The sequence below is a fragment of the Lytechinus variegatus genome, chromosome 3, assembly GCF_018143015.1.
Source record: "Lytechinus variegatus isolate NC3 chromosome 3, Lvar_3.0, whole genome shotgun sequence".
Taxonomy (NCBI): domain Eukaryota; kingdom Metazoa; phylum Echinodermata; class Echinoidea; order Temnopleuroida; family Toxopneustidae; genus Lytechinus; species Lytechinus variegatus.
In genome coordinates this window covers 64,158,521-64,169,687 of record NC_054742.1, presented here as the reverse complement: position 1 = coordinate 64,169,687, position 11,167 = coordinate 64,158,521, and positions in this window count along the sequence as shown.

The following is an 11,167-nucleotide window of genomic DNA, read 5'->3' as shown; positions in this document are numbered from 1 at the left end:
TTTAAGTATTCAACACTGCTGCGTTGATTTTAAATTTTCTTGCTTTTAAGATTTAAATATTTTAATTGCAGTTGAAATTGCAATTTAATTTAATATAATACTTGCTGAGAAAGGAGATAACATTTTAAAAAAAATATTTATTCCTGTTCTTTTTACGGTAACAATTTCGTCACTGCGATTATCATTCGAAACATTGCAACTTATAAGTGATCAATTTGAAAGCTACAAATTTGTAACAACTGGTTTATTTGTTTTAACCTAAAAATGAACCTCTATTGGGAATGGTTTATAAGGAATAATTATTTTCTTTGCAGAGGTATGAATCTCAATAGTTAACATTCTCATTAAGCTGTACACGCGACGAATGATTCAGCAACTTATTTTGTTTTCAATGAGTGTTTTCAAATCAGTTTAGCGAACATTGATTTGATTTTTCTACTCTACTGTGAGCGTAAACATTAAACTTATTTACGTTTAGAATATCTATATATGAATTATAGACTCACATAGTTTAGATAATATTTTCAGAAAAAATATATACGTCGTATCTTATGCAAGAAAAATGTAATGATTTCTTTTTATTAAAGATTAATAATTTCAGATATGATATATGTTATTCATCGACTTATATTGTAGTTGCCGGCTAGATGAATGAAGATTTATTGAAAGGCGCGGAGTGATTGATTGATTGATTGATTGATCGATCGTTGGATTTATTGATTTTTTGTTCATTGATCGCCAATTTGGTTGATTGATCGATTGGATTGTTGCTTGGTTGATTGCATTGTCTGATTGATCAGTTCACTTTAAAAAAAATGAAACGTTAAACCTACATTTTAAAGTTTGGAGGAGTGAAAACCTCTTCGAAAATGTTATATCCAACCTTTGCATAAAGCTGAATCCAACAGTTTAAGTGTTATGTTGGGTCGAACCATGTATAAGTGCTAAATGTAACATTTAAGAAACAAAAGAATGGAGGATTAGGAACTAGCAAAAACATGGACCTTACCTTGGTGAAGCCGAAATGTACCTATTTGTATAAATTTTGTTAGAACTGGTGGTTGTAAATATATATGAATTATGTACATGCTCATGTCATGTTGGGTGATCGAAAGAAAAGGAAACCATCTTTCATATTTGTAAAAAAAAATGTTGAGTCAGTGGCAATAACTCTATCATTTGAAAGTACTTTCCGGTATAAAAAATTGAGATTTTTATTTGGGGTCACACATCACTGAACATCATTGTTTTTAAAACATACTGTATTTGCAAAATTTCAAATTGATCACTAATTATGCTAAACACATACACAATGATCAATGAAAAAAAGTGAAACAAAAACAGAAGAAATATTTCACTTGTTTTTTTTCTCATCAGCTTTTGTTCTTATTTGGAAATCTAATTTACATTGAGTAAATTTCAATTTAAATGCATAAAGAGAAATGATGCTTATAAAAATGTTGATAAACCAATTTAATTGCGTTGTTCCTAGGACACTAAAAACAATTTGCCTTTCTAATGTTCACTTCATTAAAAAAAGATTGTTCAGTGAGGCATGCACATAAAAACCCTTATCTAGATGTCTTTGGAAATCTTACTAGTTGTAATATTTAGTTTTCAATGATAGATAAGAGCATCATAATTATTAATTTTGTCATTTCCCGACAGAAAATCTTGAAAGCTATGTTTCTCTTTATATGCACTTGAGGCAATGAAGTTGAACGCTCTTTGATGGGACCACATAAAAAGGGCTCTGTTGTATAGAGTCTAAACAATAAACACTTGTATGTACATATACACACACACACACACACACACACATATATATATAAATATATGAATGGATATATATATACACTGAATGACGAAAACAGTACCTTATATTTAATTGATGAATAATCCTTTTTATTACGTTAAGACTATAGACTATTTTTAGTTGAAATGAACTGAACTGAAATGAAAGTGGATTGATAATATGATAATATAAAGTATACTTGGAAGTTGAATATACAACTGAAAAAAAAATGGGTCGACCCATGAATAAGTGATAAAATTAACATTTAAGAAAGGTTGTCACTTCTCCATCCATTTAAAATGTTGATTTAAACATTTCATTTTTAGACTGTTTTTTTTTTTTTTTTTAAGGATGTTTTATTATATTCTCTCAATCAACATACATACTTTGTACAAACTATTTGAAACATAATTATAAATTATACAATAAATCCATTACAATATAATTATACAACTTATACATCAAACTTCAAAAATACTAGAAATTAATATACTAATGCGTTTCAGCAATTACAAAATGAAATATTAACAAAATATGACATGATCAGAGAGAAAAAAGGATAAAAGAAATAAGGATTATGATTTTTTTTTTTTTTTTTCTCAGCCCTTGTCATTCCCCCCCCCCAACCCTCCCTTGAACACCCCATCCCCTATCCGGTGGAGAACTGGCTCTGGGCTCCAGTATATGGTCTAATATAATTTAAGTTTTCCCATTTACAGAAATGGATTGTAAGAGTCCCCCTCTTTGTTGCTAATTTCTTTTCTTCTCTTTGATCCCCCCTAATACTATTTTTATTTCAATCAATGAAGGAGGTTTTTTTAATTCTCGGTTTTTGTAAATAAGATATTTAACTAAAATCAAGACATGATTAATTAATTGATATTTACCTTTACTTTTCTCCTGCTTCCCGAAAAGAATTTCCTGCCAACTAAATTTATCTATTTCAAAATTTACTGTTGAATGATAGTATCGATAATAATCAGTAGCTTAGGCAGGGGGTGGTTACAGGGGTTCGTCCCCCCCTTAATATTTTTGAATACCCAATAAACCCCTTTAAAAAATTGAAGACCTTTTTTATTTGCTTGTATTTTTTTTCGGGTACACTGTTAGAAAAAATAAAAGAAGTTCCTGCAGCAGAGTCTCGAGAACACCTGTAATCTTACCGAATTGCGTAATCTTACAGGAAATTGGTATTTGATGTATGGAATCTTACAAATTTCCTTGAATAAAAACCCCTTTTCCCCTTTTTAAACAGACCTGTTCTGTTAAATTGCAGAAAAATTCTTGTTTTATGAATTTACAGAATGATTCTGTTATTGCTTTCTACAAAATCTTCTGTTTATTTTCTGTAAAATCACGGGTTTTTTACCAATTTCCTGTAAGATTACGCTATTCGGTAAGATTACAAGTGTTCTCGAGACTCTGCTGCAGGAACTTCTTTTATTTTTTCTAACAGTGTAGGAACAACCTAAAATTTGTGGTGAAAGAAAAAGTGTCCCCTTCCTGTCCCCCCCCCCACTTTTCAATTTCGCTCCGCCGTCCCTGTGTTTACACCGGTTTACACTCACCTCTGCGGAGGACTGACTTGTGAACAATAATTATTGTTTACAAGCGATTCCCTCAGTATGGTAATATAGGGCAAACATAACGTAGAAAAGTTTATGTGTGCAGGAGTGTGTGTGAGGGTGAATGTTTGATGCATATAATTATATCATTTATTTATTTGTTTGTTTGTTTGCTCGTTCGTTCATTCATTTATTTATTTATTTACTTATTTATCATTGGGATGTAATCGTATTAGATATGACTAATCAAACATGATATAAACCCACCGCAATGAAACCATAATTTTGATGGTAAATAATCACACCCAAAACCGTGTACAGAAACGTAAAAGTTACCATATGATTGTGTTTTTTGCATGGTCAGCCCCCACTTTTGGCTTAGCCCCTCCCCCCACTTTGAAAACCGTTCCGCGGCCCTTGTCATAACAAGGAGATATCGGAAAGCCTTATCTGGTACCACATAAAAGATTTCTAATTTACGCATGAGTGAACAAAAACAATTTGAAGAAAGGTTACCAAAAAGTCACTTGGCGGGCGATGTCTGGATTTCAAAGAGAAAATCATATATTTTAAAAGTTCGATTGATACATCAATCACAGAAAGTTGCAAAGAAATAAAAAAGTTCTGTTTATTTGAAAAAAGGCTTGAATTTCGATAATTTCATAAAATGAAAAGGTTTAACATGCCAGCTACTCGCGGCACTCCGTTTTGTTGACGATCAGCCGAGTGTAAAGTCTTTTGTCAACTGTGCGATATCTCGGTGGGAAACTGTTGAAAGCACATTTGTTAAATGAAATTATGAAATACAAGCATTGTTTCGAAGGAAGAGAAATAATTTCTTGACCATTTTCTGTGATTGAGGTATCAAATTAATTGAGGCATGTGATTTGCTTTTTGGAATGCAGATACCCCCGCCAAATGACTTTTTTGGTATCCTTTCTTCAAATTGTTTTTACTCACTCTTGCGTGTCTATTGTATTTGTGATTAAGTTATATGATAGATCATCGCTAAATCTCGGTTTCGTTTCTTTGTTGTTGGACGCACTGTATATAGGCCTACATTATCTCTATGATTTCTCCATAATTGCCGATGAATACCACAAGCCGTTATTGGTAATTCGGTGAGTGTGCATCTTAGAGATGTCTCTATATGGTGTGCATCACAGAGATATATACTAAAACTAGTCATATATGTCTATGGTGTGCATCCAGTTTTCACGCAACGATTCAGTAAAAAATAATGCATCTTGAGATCACGATCAGATCGGTTCGGCATGCGAGTCAAGTTCATTGCTCTTATTCGCCATCGACAACTCCTGAGTTTGTAGAGAGCTAACCCAGTCATTAAACTTGACCGAGTTCCCAGAATGTCAGCTGTCTATTCAAGTAGGTAAAACTACCATCTATACATATTTCTGGTCTCCACTGTAATTGTTAAACGATTTTTTGTCAAAATTAATGCATATTAAATTGAAAATAAGTTTATATTTAACTTTATCATAATTATGCTGAGACCCGATGAAATTAAGGAATTTGAAAGTAGAATACGGTATGATTTGAAATTGATGAACATGATAACGTATCTCACCAAATGAATAATGCGAACCAGTAGACAGTAGTGAAGCGTAATTATGTCGTTTGGAAATATATCTTGAAAATAAAAATAATGCGAGTGCGATGCGCTAGCTTAAATTTTATGATACATAGGGACACTTGTAAGGACTATTTATAGAAATGTATGAACATAATTTGAGCGCGAAGAGCGCTCAAATTATTTTTTTAGATAATGACCTAAATAAAATGCAATTTATAAGAACTATTTGCAGAAATTTATGAACATAAGTATCTCACTCAATGAATTACATTCAGCACAACATATATCTAACATCATAGGCGGCGTAAGCGGGGGGGGGGGGCCTGTCCCCTCCCCCTAAATTTGAGGTGGGGGCGGTACCCCCCTAAATTTTTTTGTTGATAACACATTGTTTTCTTCTTTTTTTTTGCTTGTCAAATTTTTTACCTGTGTCCATCTCAAGATAAATTGTTTGGCTTCCGCCGCCAATGTCTAACATGCATACCCGGCATGCATACTATTGTTCCTCCCATTTTCACGGGTTGTGATCATTCATGAACCGACAATGAAGAATAATTTGCAATATCAAAGAAAACTAGAGTAGAATTTCATTTGCATCCAACTCAAATAGGGCATAATTATAATGTTGATTAGCTTGTCACTACAAACTTAATTATTTGCTGGTTTCAGGCGATTTCGTTGGAATAACAGTATTCATAGGCATTTAGACTGAGTACGATGCACTTTTTCGAAGGTCACGCACCAAAATCTAAATTAGGGTGGAATCCATGCAAATAAAGAGTAAAAAGTACCAGTTTGTTAAAGAGATCTTAATATTTAAAATGATTTACAGTGCTGTTATCGCTCCTTTTAGTCATGATTACGATATTTCTGAATTGGGAAGTCTCGGTCTTTTTGTGCAGCGTATACCGCCCTATAACGTCCAGTTTGGATGAGTGAGCAGATGTGCCGAGGTACTAAAATAAGGAAAAGTACTAATTAAATAATTTCTTGGTTCTGATAATAGCACATGTCGTCTTATTTAAGTTATCCTGCATGCACTTCGGGATTACAATGCCAAATGCCCCAATTTTGTTTGAATTGTAAGAGCAATATCTAATTTTTACGTGATTTATGTGGGCTCCTCATTTTTTTAATTATAATATTGATTTATTTCTGTTATACCAGCTGGTCGAAGCAGTGGGTGTGCATGGTCTGATGCTTCGCTTTAGTCCTTTAAGAATGTCCTCCCACTACACATGTTATTCATTTTTGCTGCCCTTTTCCCCTTTAATCTGTCCGCCTCAAGGCCATTTTCCCCAGCTGTTTTTTTTTCTCTCTCTCAATTCTGTTATTCGATATTTATAATTGTTCTACTGTATTTTTTGTTTCATATTTAGTTCCAATAAAACATAACATCTAATTAACGGAAGGAAGGAATGCGAGCATAGATAAAGAAGAAGAAGGGGACAATTGAGAGGAAAAGCGAGTAGAATAAAGAAAAACCGATGGAGGGTGGAGAACAGAAGTCCACCCCAGAAAAATGTTGATTTGAATAATAGAGCAAAATCAAACTAACATAACTCTGAAAATTTCATCAAATCGGATTCAAAATAAGAAAGTTATGACAGTTTAAAGATTCGCTTCTTTTTTGCCGTCAATACAGTGATGCACAACTCAGTGACATGCAAAATGAGATGGTCGATGATGTCCCTCACTCACCGACTAATTCTTTTGTTTTCTGTTGTTTGAATTATACAATATTTCACTTTTTAAAAACATATTTGACTGAACCATATAGTATTAAACAATCTTAATTCCACATGTCCATGAAATTATTATTCGTTGTTTCACTTGACAATGAGGAGAAAATTTGAATATTTCATATATAAAACACAAAGGAACAGTGAGTGGATGACGTCATCAGTCTCCTCATTTGCATGCCGACCAGGATGTGCATAAGTGCTTTGTGAAATTGAGCGAAACTTAAAAATATCACAACTCTCTTATTTGACATCCAATTTTGATGAATTTTTGGTGTTATACTTGTTGGGGTTTTCTCTTTTTATTCAAATAAACTTTTATTTGTTGAGGTGGCCTTTAATTATAACATAAGAATAGGAAGAAAATTGAGCAAAATGAAAGTGAGACAATATCGTTTTTCGCTATTTATGTCAGATTAACAAAATATTGTTAGATGAGTGAAATTCATATCTTCTTTCAGGTCAGTATTCCTCTTCTGTCACATGGAAGCAACTATATAGGCCTTAATTAAAACAATATTTGCATCAGCCATGCCATTAAATCAATCTCATTATCATTCGAAACATTACAACTTATAAGTGATCAATTTGAAAACTACAAATTTGTAACAACTGATTTTTTATTTGTTCTAACCTAAAAATGAACCTCTATTGGGAATGGTTTACAAGGAATGATTAATTTCTTTGCAGAGGTATGAAACTCACAATTGTTTACATTCTCATTAAGATGTACACGCGACGAATGATTCAGCAACTTATTTTGTTTTTAATGAGTGTTTTCAAATCAGTTTAGCGAACATTGATTTGATTTTTCTACTCTACTGTGAGGGTAAACATTAAACTTATTTACGTTTAGAATATCTATGGATTATAGACTCATATAGTTTAGATGATATTTTTAGAAAAAATATATGCGTCGTATATGCAAGAAAAAATGGAATGATTTCTTTTTATTTAAGATTAATAATTTAAGAGTATGATAAATTCTACTCACTGACTGATATTGTAGTTGCCGGCTATGGATGAATGAAGATTTATCGAAAGGCGCGGAGTGATTGATTGATCGTTGTATCTATTGATTTTTGGTTCATTGATCGCCCGATGTTTGGTTGATTGCATTGTCTGATTGATCAGTTCTCTCTAAAAGATTGAAACGTTAAACCTACATTTTAAAGTTTGGAGGAGTGAAAACCTCTTCGAAAATGTTATATCCGACTTTGCATGAAGCTGAATCCAACATTTTAAGTGTTGGGTCGACCCATGAATAAGTGATAAAATTAACATTTAAGAGAAAGGCTGTCACTCCTCCAACATTTTGAAATGTTGCTTAAAATTTCATTTTAGAGTGTTGAATGATTGATGATAATCAGTAGCGTACGCAGGGGGTGGTTACAGGGGTTCACCTCCCCCCTAAATTTTGTAATACCCAACCCCCCCTAATTTTTTTTGAGAAATCATTTTTTTTGCTTGCATTTTTTTTTCAGGAATGAAACGACCTAAAATTTGTGGTCGTCAACATTTCATTCAGCTTGAACCCCCCTTCCCTTTCAAACATCCTGCGTAAGCTATTTATAATAATAAATTTCGACATTTTATTAAAAGAAAACACAATTTTGTGATAGATTTCTCTCATTTCTTTTTCTCTTTTTTTCTTTCTTGTGAATTTTTTTTGGGGGGCAAGCAGCCCCTCCCCATCTGTACGCCACTCAGTGGCGTAACTACGGGGGGCATTGGGGGCATGTGCCCCCCCCCCCCGCAAATCGGCTAGCCAAAAAAAAGGGGGGAAGGAGAGAAGGAGGGAGAAAGGGAGAGAAACTTAGTGGGAGAGAAGAAATTATTGCTCATTATAATGTTATATTATAATTATGTTATATTACATTTAAAAAAATCATAACTTTATGGAACATAATTTTCTCAGGACCTATGTCTTCATTGTTCCTTGTGCTCGCATTGTCTGTTTAACGAGATATACAGTGCGTATCAAAAAAAAGTTTACACTTTGAAAAAGTCCTGGGAATTAAAAAATACACAACACGTGGGTAATTTTTTCACATATAATCTTGGGTTTGGGTCTCATCTATCCAATGAAAGTAAAAGTTTTGTCAGAATGTTACACTTGAGTGAGCACTGTCCATTTCTGTAAAGCTCGCAGAAATCTGTTTGCGCAGAAATGCTCGTTTTCATGCTGTGTCAAGTCGAAAGGACGAAATCAAACTGACACTACGAAAGATTTATCATACATTTCCCTTGCACTTTTAGTCAATTGGAATAAAACAGATACATTCAAGCATTTTATGACAATTTTGTCACCCAAATTGAAAGTTCAACACACAATAAGCACAACCTTTACCCTTTTTGTGCCAGCTGGATCTGAGGACATAACTGAATCTGAACAAAAGTTTGTATCAGACATCTCCAGCATTTTTTCACTAAGTTTTTATCATTGAAAGTTGGTTTACATTTCATTTTTCATTTAATACTTGTTTCTCCACACTTTTCCCAAGCTTAGCAATGACTAACAAAATAAAAATCAAGCTTAAGCCATTCCATGTAAATTCCAACTGAGTGTAAAGCAAATATCGTCACGATGGCCTCGGTGTGTGGGGAGTGGGGTGGGGCAAAATGCACTCTTCGAAGTGTTTTGGGCAAGGAAACAAGTCAAACAATGTAGAAGATATCTTCATATCACTTTTACTAGCTAAATTCCATGTGTTCTTCATGATTAAGGTACCTTTTATTCGCATAACTATTTCAAATATTTGCGCAAATCATTTTTCACTAACTTTTCAAAAGTAAGTGGTGCTTACTCAAGCGTAAATATTTTTCGACAGTTATATCGTCATTTGCTGTAATGGACCTGTACCAATGTTAAAATGTGGAACAATCTTCAGGATATTACAAATGTATCATTTTACAGGATCTTTTCAAAGTGTAAACTTTTTTTTGATACGCACTGTATAATCCTGTTGTACTAAAACCTCCCCTTTTCAAGTCAATATACACCCAATATATTTCCTCGCACTTCGATCGTTTCATGTTGTGACGTATGCTTCTTTTCATGACTACTTTAAGTGATTGCCCTATTTTAAGGTCTTAATATAAAACATTTCCTGTCCGTAAATACGTTCGCATTAGTGGATTGGTTAGATATGTCTGCTCTTCATGAATTCCTAAAAGCAGTCCTTAAAATGTCAATTTTTCTGAAATGAATATCAATAATTTTCAGCTTGCTCTTCGCGCTCGTATCATTTGGTTAGTGAAATACGCATGGTCTTCTTGAATTCCTACAAACGAGCCTTAGAATGCCCCTCATCAGATCTGAATTTTCTAAATTTTAAGCTCGCGCTTCGCGCTCGCAATATTTGATTTGTTTTTCATTCATGATTACAATGACTACAAGTGCTTCATGTGTTTAGATGTATATACTTCTAGTAAAATCAGCAAGTGCTTGGCACTCGCATTAGATGACTATGGTGAGATATGTATACTCTTAATGGATTCCTAAAATTTAGTCCTTAAAATGTCCCTTTTTGGGGTCCACATATACAACAATTGCATTGTTTGTTTAGCGAGACAGGTACGTATCATGACTACAAAAATGTGCTTAATAATGTCCCTTTTTAGGTCTGAATATAACAATATTTCAGCTCGCGATTCGCGCTCGCATTATGTGATCAGTGAAATACATATCCATTTAATGACATATCGTCCTCAAAATGTCTCTATTAGGTCAGTATACCTTGCAACTGAGCGCTCACTAAGTGACTCATTTTTTTTTTGCTCGTGACCCACGGTACGCCACTGACACCACTGATCAACACCAACAAAGTAAGCACATCAATAATGGTTTCGTATTGATAAAAACCGCTGAATTATTCAATGCAAAAGACACGGTGGCCCTCTCAGGGTAGAGATGCAGTCTTATAGAAAAAACATGTAAGAGATATGTTGTCAAGAGGGGACATTACAAAGCTACTTTCCTTTCTGTTTACACAGAGGTGGCGATCCGGGGGCGGGGGCACAGTGCCCCCACTTTTTGAAACACTGAAAAGTGCCCTTTTTACGCAAGAAAATGTCCCCTCACGAAAGTGCACTGTGCCCCTTTTATCGGAAAGGACTCGTTTCAGGTGTTACCAAGTGCCCTTTTCCCCTGGACCCCCCCCCCCCACTTTCAACTCCGCTCCGTCGCCCCTATGTCTACACTCACATCTGCGGAGGACTGACTTGTGAACAATAAATTGTTTACATGTGATTCCCTCAGTACGGTAATATAGGGCAAACATAACTTCGAAAGGTAATATATGTATGAGGGGTGTGTGCCGCAAGAGTTTGTGTGAGGGTGAATATTTGATGCATATAATTTATTTGATTATTTATCTATTTATTTATTTACTTATTTGGTTATTATCTGCAGGATGTAATCACATTAGATATGACTAACCAAACATGATATAAACCCACCGCAATGACG